The sequence below is a fragment of the Chelonia mydas genome, chromosome 2 (genome assembly GCF_015237465.2).
Source record: "Chelonia mydas isolate rCheMyd1 chromosome 2, rCheMyd1.pri.v2, whole genome shotgun sequence".
NCBI lineage: Eukaryota > Metazoa > Chordata > Testudines > Cheloniidae > Chelonia > Chelonia mydas.
The window spans coordinates 43,816,882-43,826,836 of NC_057850.1; the positions used below are offsets into that span (position 1 = coordinate 43,816,882).

The 9,955-nt window shown below is 43.2% G+C and overlaps 1 long non-coding RNA gene across 1 annotated transcript; it reads right to left on the bottom strand.

Annotated features, from left to right (window-relative positions):
* Positions 1-341: 341 nt before the first annotated feature.
* On the bottom strand, positions 342-9,588 carry LOC122464429. The gene is made up of 3 exons (XR_006288443.1): positions 9,562-9,588; positions 772-777; positions 342-511 (listed from the first exon to the last, which is right to left on the bottom strand). It is a non-coding gene; the product is annotated as an uncharacterized LOC122464429 (long non-coding RNA).
* Between the last annotated feature and the right edge of the window lie 367 nt (positions 9,589-9,955).

Sequence of the window (9,955 nt, forward strand, 5' to 3'; positions counted from 1 at the left end):
GATGGTAGTTGCCTTACCAAGTGTGGCGTCAGTGCTAACAAGGCCAATTCAATCAAGGTGGAAGTGGCCTATTCTCAACAGTTGACAAGAAGGTGTGAGTATCAGAGGGAAAATTACTTTTTGTAGTGACCCGTCCACTCAGTCTTTATTCAGGCCTAATTTGATGGCGTACAGTTCGCAAATTAATTCCAGTTCTGCAGTTTTTCATTGGAGTCCGTTTTTGAAGTTTTGTTGAAGAATTGCCACTTTTAAGCCTGTTATTGAGTGTCTAGGGAGATTGAAGTGCTCTCCTACTGACGTGCATGGGCTGAAATTGTGGAAAAGCCCCATAACTTGCCCCATAACCTCAGCTGTGCAGAACACAACAACATCCACAGCCTCAGAAACAACTCTGACATTATAATCAAGAAGGCTGACAAAAGAGGTGCTGTAGTCATCATGAATAGGTCAGAATATGAATGAGAGGCTGCTAGACAACTCTCTGACTCCACGTTCTACAGGCCATTACCCTCTGATCCCACTAAGGGTTACCAAAAGAAACTGCACTATCTGATCAAGAAACTCCCTGAAGAAACACAGGAACAAATCTACACAGAAACACCCTAGAGCCCCGACCAGGGGCATTCTATCTGCTATGCAAGATCCATAAACCTGGGAATCCTGGACACCCCATCATCTCAGGCATTGCCACCCTGACAGCAGGATTGTCTGGCTAAGGGACTCTCTCCTCAGGACCTATGCTACCAGCTCTCCCAGCTATCTTCAAGACACCACTGACTTCCTGAGGAAACTACAATCCATTAGTGATCTTCCTGAAAACACCATCCTAGCCACTATGGATGTAGACACTCTCTACACCAACATTCCACATGAAGATGGACTACAAGCCATTAGGAACAGTATCCCGGATAACGTCACAACAAACCTGGTGGCTGAACTTTGTGACTTTGTCCTCACCCATAACTATTTCAGATTTGGGGACAATATATACCTTCAAGTCAGTGGCACTGATATGGGTACCTGCATGGCTCCACAGACATTAAGAATTGTAATACTGAAAAACCAGTAGGAGAGTACTTCAGTCTCCCTGGACACTCAGACTTAAAAGTGGCAATTCTTCAACAAAAAAAACTTCAAAAACAGACTTCAACGAGAAACTGCAGAACTGGAATTAATTTGCAAACTGGACACCAATCAGATTAGGCCTGAATAAAGACTGGGAGTGGATGGGTCACTATAAAAAGTAATTTTCCCTCTGTTGATACTCACCCCTTCTTGTCAACTGAAGAGACTAGACCACTTCCACCTTGATTGAATTGGCCTCGTTAGCACTGACCCCCCACTTGGTAAGGCAACTCCCATCTTTTCATATGCTGTAATATATTATATATGCCTACTGTATTTTTCCACTCAATGCATCTGATGAAGTGGGTTTTGGCCCACGAAAGCTTATGCCCAAATAAATGTTAGTCTCTAGGGTGCCACAAGGACTCCTCGTTGTTTTTGCTGATACAGACTAACACGGCCACCACTCTGAAACCTGATACCACAGTTAGTAGCTCTGTTCCAATGCCTCCTCTATTGACACCTCACTCTGGGACAGTTCCTCAGATTTATTACCTAAAAAGAATGGCTAAGGTGTGGGAATTTCTCTTACATCCTCTGCAATGAAGACTGATGCAGAGAATGTATTTAGCTTCTCCACAATGACCGAGTCCTTCTTGAGATCTCCTTTAGCACCTCAATTATCTAGTGGCCCCACTGACTGTTTGGCAGTATTCCTGTTTCTGATGTACTTTAAAATATGCTGTTAGTTTGTGTCTTTGTGTCTTTAGCTAGTTTCCCTTCAAATTCTTTTATGGCCTGCCTAATTATACTTGTACATTTGGCTTGCCAGAGTTTATTCCTCTGCAGGATTTGACTTCCAATTTCTAAAGGATACCTTTTTGCCTCTGACTGCCTCTTTTACTCTGTTTGGCCCTGGTGGCATCTCTTTTCCTGGTCCTTTTACTGTTTCTTTTTAAAGCTGGGGTCTACATGGCTTGATGTGTCTGGGTGACAGATTGTGAGACTTGTGCCTGCCATGGTACATTCTGGACCTGCAGGCCATTGACCTGGGTGTGTAAATTCTGCAAGGCATCCACTAACTCCACCAAAGAGATGTTGGCTTATCATCCCTGCAGCTAAAACATGTCTTCTCAAATGGTCAAGGACCAGGGCGTGGGCGGTCAAGCCTAGTGGTCAGACCAGAGGCAATCAGGAACGAGGAGTCAACCAAGAATCAGAACCAGAGCTAGGAAGCATGAGTCAAGCCGAAGGTCAGAGCTGGAGTCAGGAGCAAGCAGGGTAGCAGAGCTGGGATGGACTGGAACAGGACAGAAACAATGCTGGAGCAAAGCTGGGAATAAGGCAGGCACAGGCGTGATTTCAGCTGCAGGTATATGCATTGAGCAGCCAGCGACCTGCCACTGAACTTAAATGCTGACTTGCTGGCTCTTTGCAGCCAACTGAACAGGCTGGTCAATCAGGTGATTCTGCTTCAGCGTAGCTGGGCTTGTTAACCAGCCTGAGGACTGAGCTGGTTAGCCCCAGCCGAGGGAATTCAGAGTTACTGACACCATGTTGTTGTTTAATTTCAGTATTAATTTACCCATAGTCGAACTCCATCATTAGACATTAGGGAAATATGAGAGAGACAAGGTGGATGAAGTAATTTTTCTTATTGGACCAAGTGCTGTTGGTGAGAGAGACAAGCTGTCAAGTTACACAAAGCTCTTCTTCAGGTCTGGGAAATGTACACAGAGGGTCACAGCTAAATACAAGGTGGAACAGGTAGTTTAGCACAGAGAGTTAACACATATTTCAAGGGACCATTCAAGGTAAAATGGCCCATTAACACCCCTCTAGTCATGGGGGTGCGGAGGAGGGAGAAAGGCTCGCATCACTTTTTAAAAAAAGGGATTTAGGCTATGTCTACAATAGAGACCTCACAGCGACACAGTTGCACCGATGCAGCTGCGCCACTGTCAGTCTCTCCCATTGGCAGAGAACAGCTGCATGAGAGAGTTCTCCCATCAACATATTAAAACCACGTCAACGAGTGGCTGTAACTATGTCGGCTGGAGAAGCTCTCCTGCCACCATAGCACTGTGCACGCTACCACTTATGCTGTCAAAACTTATGTCACTCAGGGGTGTGGTTTTTTCACCGATATAAGTAGTAGTATAGAAATGGCCTTAGATTCTTAAACACCTAAGGGACAGACTTGTAAAGGTATTTAGGCACTTAAAGATGCAGTTAGATGCATAGCAGGATTTTCAGACATGCCTAGGCTCCTAGCACTCATTGATTGATTTCCCCCATTTGGCCCACTGTCCACTAAGGCAAACTACTTGATGTAAATCTTCCCTCTTTATTCGTATGTTGGTTTATAGGACAGTCAGAAACTGTGAAATGTAAGTTTACAACTGGATTCTAGACAGTCCGGAGTCTGGGTTTGTTTGGCTCTGGAGTTTGGTCCATTAGAAATATATGGGCTAGTTGAAAAATTCTGATCTATTTCTGAGTTCTGATTTCAAACACATCTCAGAATTTGAGAATGTTTGAGCTTTAATTGTTTGAATGTTTTCTAGACAGCTGCTTTTCTTAATTTGTCACACATAAATCCCCACATTTTTAATAAGCATGAACCAGATCTGGGATAGCTGGTTACTTCCCTTGATGCTTTATTGGTAAGATAATTAATGTAGGCACCATAAAATTTGCATGCGGTTGCTTCTGGATGTTATGCGTGTCTGAGAGACATCATATATTAGAGATGTTTTTATTGCTTTTCACAACTCTTGTTGCGTACAGATTGCAGCATACCATTAACAGATCAGCCAGAAGCAGGTCTGGACTGTGAAGAGCTTTGATAACAGGGATAAGAAAATGCCAGTATTCTATTTGTATTGGATTCTGCTCTTTTCAGGTATTCATATTTGATCATTTTTCCGGCCCTCCCCCCAAAAAAGTATGTCACATATACCTAATTTATTCTTTGGGGAGCTCATGCTGTGGATTCCCATTAGTCTTTCTTTTCTTGAGTAGAAACTCAAAAGCTCCCTTATCTAGAATTCTCCCTGTTCCCCACTTGGAAAGGCAGGGAAAGTGGGAAAATGAGAGAAATACTGCAAAGTGGTAGAGATGTTAAAGATGAGAGAATAATAAAGAAGCTGTGTTAGCAAGAGGAAAGCTAGGTAGTGCTAGGTAACAAAATCATACTCTGTTCTGATGGGCTCTTCTGACATTGCCAGCCCATAACTTCTCCCTCCCCCTCCAACTTCTTATAAAGAAATTAGCACTTCTATATACTTTCCCCTGACCCCCTCCCTTTGCTGCCACTCAAGCCAACTTTCCTTTCCACTTGCTTGGAAGCAGCTGCGCTTCCACTTTTTAATTGGAGAAGCAGTGCTGCTTCATATGAGTAGCATTGGCGTTTGGCAGCTTGAGATGTGCTAAATTCAATCAAAATACCCACAAGTAGCAGAGAAATCAGGCGATTCTTCTTCCCACTCCTACTTTGAAACCTGAATCCTTTCCCAGGTAACAAGCCCTTTAATTTTTCAATTTGTTTTAAAATATTTTTAAATGTAACCTGGTTCAGTTGAAGAAGGTAAGCTTTTCTATATAGATGAATGAGATGATTTTCAGAACTGCTTCCCACCCGCTCCCCATCCCTTGCCATTTCCCAAGCAGACATGTCATTGTTATGAAATGTTATGTCTCTTTACAGGCTGACTAAAATTGAGTGACATAACTGGGTAGGATGTCCTGGAACTATTTCATGTGAGCTGAGGGCATTCTGAACCCCCACCCACATTTTTTGGTCTAAAAATTGCATTTTGGTGAAAATTGTCTTTTTATGTGTTTCAGAATCTTACACAGTTTTAAAGTGTTTAAACAATCTCCTTTCTAATGCAGAAGCGCAAGCTGCTATTTCCAAATTAGGGACAGGAATCTGATGCACATAGGTCTTGTTTTGACATTAAAAGAAAAGGAGGACTTGTGGCACCTTGGAGACTAACCAATTTATTTGAGCATGAGCTTTCGTGAGCTACAGCTCACTTCATCGGATGCATACTGTGGAAATCGCAGAAGACATTATATACACAGACACCATGAAACAATACCTCCTCCCACCCCACTCTCCTGCTGGTAATAGCTTATCTAAAGTGATCATCAAGTTGGGCCATTTCCAGCACAAATCCAGGTTTTCTCACCCTCCGCCCTCCCACAAACAAACTCACTCTCTTGCTGGTAATAGCCCATCCAAAGTGACCACTGTCTTCACAATGCGTATGATAATCAAGGTGGGCCATTTCCTGCAGAAATCCAGGTTCTCTCACGCCCTCACCCCCCTCCAAAAACCACACACACAAACTCACTCTCCTGCTGGTAATAGCCTATCCAAAGTGACCACTCTCCTTACAACCTGCATGAAAATCAAAGTGGGCCATTTCCAGCAAAAATCCAGGTTTTCTCACTCCCCCACCCCCATACTCACACAAACTCACTCTCCTGCTGGTAATAGCTCATCCGAAGTGACCACTCCGGATTTGAAGTTTTTTTGTTGTAAGATAGCGACCTTCATGTCTCTGATTGCGTGACCAGAGAGATAACAAAGAAAATAACAGAACGCCACTAGCTGTCACCTTCAGCCCCCAACTAAAACCCCTCCAACGCATTATTAAGGATCTACAACCTATCCTGAAGGATGACCCAACACTCTCACAAATCTTGGGAGACAGGCCAGTCCTTGCCTACAGACAACCCCCCAACCTGAAGCGAATACTCACCAACAACCACATACCACACAACAGAACCACTAACCCAGGAACCTATCCTTGCAACAAAGCCCGTTGCCAACTGTGCCCACATATCTATTCAGGGGACACCATCACAGGGCCTAATAACATCAGCCACACTATCAGAGGCTCGTTCACCTGCACATCCACCAATGTGATATATGCCATCATGTGCCAGCAATGCCCCTCTGCCATGTACATTGGTCAAACTGGACAGTCTCTACGTAAAAGAATAAATGGACACAAATCAGATGTCAAGAATTATAACATTCATAAACCAGTCGGAGAACACTTCAATCTCTCTGGTCACGCAATTACAGACATGAAGGTCGCTATCTTACAACAAAAAAATTTCAAATCCAGAGTCCAGCGAGAAACTGCTGAATTGGAATTCATTTGCAAATTGGATACTATTAATTTAGGCTTAAATAGAGACTGGGAGTGGCTAAGTCATTATGCAAGGTAGCCTATTTCCCCTTGTTTTTTCCTCCCCCCCACCGACGTTCTGGTTAAACTTGGATTTATGCTGGAAGTGGCCCACCTTGATTGTCATGCACAGTGTGGGGAGAGTGGTCAGTTTGGATGAGCTATTGCCAGCAGGAGAGTGAGTTTGTGTGTGTGTGGGGGGGGGGGGGGGGGTGAGAAAACCTGGTTTTGTGCTGGAAATGGCCCACCTTGATTATCATGCACATTGTAGGGGGAGTGGTCACTTCGGATGAGCTATTACCAGCAGGAGAGTGAGTTTGTGTGTGTATGGGGGTGGGGGAGTGAGAAAACCTGGATTTGTGCTGGAAATGGCCCACTTTGATTTTCATGCAGGTTGTAAGGAGAGTGGTCACTTTGGATAGGCTATTACCAGCAGGAGAGTGAGTTTGTGTGTGTGGTTTTTGGAGGGGGGTGAGGGGGTGAGAGAACCTGGATTTCTGCAGGAAATGGCCCACCTTGATTATCATACGCATTGTGAAGACAGTGGTCACTTTGGATGGGCTATTACCAGCAAGAGAGTGAGTTTGTTTGTGGGAGGGCGGAGGGTGAGAAAACCTGGATTTGTGCTGGAAATGGCCCAACTTGATGATCACTTTAGATAAGCTATTACCAGCAGGAGAGTGGGGTGGGAGGAGGTATTGTTTCATGGTGTCTGTGTATATAATGTCTTCTGCGATTTCCACAGTATGCATCCGATGAAGTGAGCTGTAGCTCACGAAAGCTCATGCTCAAATAAATTGGTTAGTCTCTAAGGTGCCACAAGTACCCTGCAGCTCCCAGCTGCCAAGGCCGAAGTCACGGAGGTCTCTGGAAGTCACGGCTTCTATGACTTCCACAACCTCCATGACAAAAATTGGAGACTTCACTACAGTCCGCTGTTGCATAGCGGAAACCACTAGCACAGAAGAGATGGACACAGGGTCAGTGCTAGCAGTTCCCATTGCAGAATTAGGGCCCCCAGTGTATAGATCAGAAAGGCACTTCTTGCGCTGTTTTGATCAACTAGATAAATATATACTTTGGTAGTTTATTGAAATGCATATTATGTAGTGGTTAGACCAGAAGATTCCTGTCTGTAGTTAGAACATGTGTTAGCCTGAAAAAAACATTACAGAAATGTGTAAGGAAAAATGCATTTTACTTGTGCAGATAAAAAGTTTTTATATATATTGTTTTTTTTTAAATTCACAGTACCAAAAATAATTAGATTTATGGACTAATCCCTGGCCAATTTTCATATTTTAAATGGAAATTATATGTACGTTTGAGACACTTCAAAGCAATTTTAAGATAAGTGAGGTCAGGAGGAGTTGACATTCATGCTAAATTCTGTTACAGCTACTGGATGGCATTGTAATTGGCATGGTTGCAGGACTGCAAAGGAGGTAAGAATTTGACCCATGTAATCTTAAATTGGTGAAATGAATAGTTTCTACAATTAGTAACACGAAGAATCATTCTGAGCCGAGACAGTTGGGTGGGATTTTCAAAAGCGCCCAGCCTTGGCCTAATTCTGCCCCAATTAAGTCAGTGGTAACATTCCCACTCGGTTCAACGGGAGAACAGTTAGACCAACACTGAACACATTTGAATCTCCCTCTTTAAACCCAGCTTCACACTCTAATGCAGTGTCAAAGCCAAATTATAAAATCAAAACACTGGGCTCACCTGCAAGTGAGTGAAGTTACTATCAGTGGGCCAGATCCTGGCTCATGCTAAGTTCCTCAAGTGGTGTCAAGGATACTTAAAGCTGCTCTAAAAAGAGACAGCTCAGGAGTCTCCCAGAATGCAGGCAGCTGGAGAGTCAATGTGGCTGGTGACAGATTTCAGAGTGGTAGCCGTGTTAGTCTGTATCAGCCAAAAAAAAAAAAAAAAAAAAAAAAACAGGAGTACTTGTGGCACCTTAGAGACTAACAAATTTATTTGGGCATAAACTTTCATGGGTTAATAGTTTTTACTTTGTGTAATGACCCATCCACTCCCAGTCTTTATTCAAGCCTCATTTAATGGTGTCCAGTTTGCAAATTAATTCCTGAAGCAAATACTCACCAGCAATCACACACCACACAACAAAAACACTAACCCAGGAACCTATCCTTTCAACAAAGCCCGTTGCCAACTGTGTCCACATATCTATTCAGGGGACACCATCATAGTGCCTAATCATATCAGCCACACTATCAGAGGCTCGTTCACCTACACATCCATCATATGCCAGCAATGCCCCTCTGTCATGTACATTGGCCAAACTGGACAGAATAAATGGACACAAATCAGAAGTCAAGAATTTTAACATTCAAAAACCAGTCGGAGAACACTTCAATCTCTCTGGTCACTCGACTACAGACCTAAAAGTCGCAATATTACAACAAAAAACTTCAAAAACAGACTCCAACGAGAGACTGTTGAATTGGAATTAATTTGCAAACTGGACACCATTAAATTAAGCTTGAATAAAGACTGGGAGTGGATGTGTCATTACACAAAGTAAAACCATTTAGCCATGTTTATTTTCCCCCCTACTGTTCCTCACATGTTCTTGTCAACTGCTGGAAATGGCCCACCTTGATTATCACTACAAAAGGTTTTTTTTCTCTCCTGCTGGTAATAGCTCACCTTACCTGATCACTCTCATTACAGTGTGTATGGTAACACACATTGCTTCATGTTCTCTGTGTATATAAAATCTCCCTATTGTATTTTCCACTGCATGCATCTGATGAAGTGAGCTGTAGCTCACGAAAGCTTATGCTCAAATAAATTTGGGAGTCTCTAAGGTACCACAAGTACTCCTTTTCTTTTTGCAGATACAGACTAACACAGCTGCTGCTCTGAAACCTGTAGTTGGAGTCTGTTTTTGAAGCTTTTTTGTTGGAGAATTGCAACTTTTAGGTCTGAAATTGAGTGACCAGGGAGGCTGAAGTGTTCTCCGACTGGTTTTTGAATGTTATAATTCTTGACTTCTGATTTGTGTCCATTTATTCTTTTGCGTAGAGGTTGTCCAGTTTTGCCAATATACATGGCAGAGGGGCATTGCTGGCACATGATGGCATATATCACATTGGTAGATGTGCAGGTGAATGAGCCTCTTATGGTGTGGCTGACGTGATTAGGTCCTATGATGGTGTCCCTTGAATAGATAGGTGGACAGAATTGGCAATGGGCTTTGTCATTACACAAAGTAAGAACTATTTCCCCACGCTAATTTTTCCCCTACTGTTACTCACACCTTCTTGTCAACTGTTTGAAATAGGCCATCCTGATTATCACTACAAAAGTTTTTCTTCTCCTGCTGATAATAGCCCACCTTAATTGATTAGTCTTGTTACAGTTGGTATGGCAACACCTATTTTTCATGTTCTCTGTGTGTATACATATATCTTCCTACTGTATTTTCCACTGCATGCATCCAATGAAGTGGGTTTTAGCCCACAAAAGCTTATGCCCAAATAAATTTGTTCATTTACAACATGGCTGGTGGAGAGCTCTGTGCCACCCTCAGCCCTTCACCCAGCACAGGAGTCTGTTTAAGGCAGGCTGAGGCAAGGCTGGAACATGCTGCCCTCCAGCAAACTTTGGCAGGCATAACTTGGAGCAATCTCCAGGCTCCCTAATTTATGTTG